At 63.0% G+C, this 427-nt stretch overlaps 1 protein-coding gene across 1 annotated transcript in view; it reads left to right on the top strand.

Moving 5' to 3' along the window:
* MAST3 (microtubule associated serine/threonine kinase 3) overlaps positions 1 to 427 on the top strand; it is a 25,381-nt gene that overhangs the window by 12,583 nt on the left and 12,371 nt on the right. The gene's annotated exons all lie outside the window — the stretch shown is intronic.

Here is a 427-nt window from a genome sequence, read left to right as displayed (position 1 = left end):
GAGCCGGGCTCCCTGCAGCTCCCGGATCTGAAATATCCCTGTTCCCATCACACCGTCCCCAGCCACGAGCTCAGCCCCAGCTCGGACCCGCTCCGAGCACTCCTGACGGATGCTTGGCAGATGTCCGGGGACGGATGCTCGGCCGGGTCCCCGCAGAGGCCGATCTTGCTGCATCCTCTCCCCAGCCCGCGCTGCTTGAGGCACAGACGCCAAAATCCTGTTTAACTAATTAATTAATTGCACACATGGGGGCGGGCGGCTGATTTTAACCCATCGATCGTCACATGGGAAAAAGCTGGGAGCTTACGGATGGTTTTCACGCTTGTAACAGAGTGAGAAGCCAAATTGCGGGGCGGGGGGTTTGCGAGCCTGCCGGCGGCGAGGGCACACGGTGGTGCCCGGGGCGGGTCCGGGCCCCTGCCCGCTC

This window comes from Pygoscelis adeliae, unplaced genomic scaffold (assembly GCF_000699105.1).
Source record: "Pygoscelis adeliae isolate BGI_AS28 unplaced genomic scaffold, ASM69910v1 Scaffold582, whole genome shotgun sequence".
NCBI classification, from domain to species: Eukaryota; Metazoa; Chordata; class Aves; order Sphenisciformes; family Spheniscidae; genus Pygoscelis; species Pygoscelis adeliae.
This window is presented reverse-complemented; position numbering and strand designations above follow the sequence as displayed.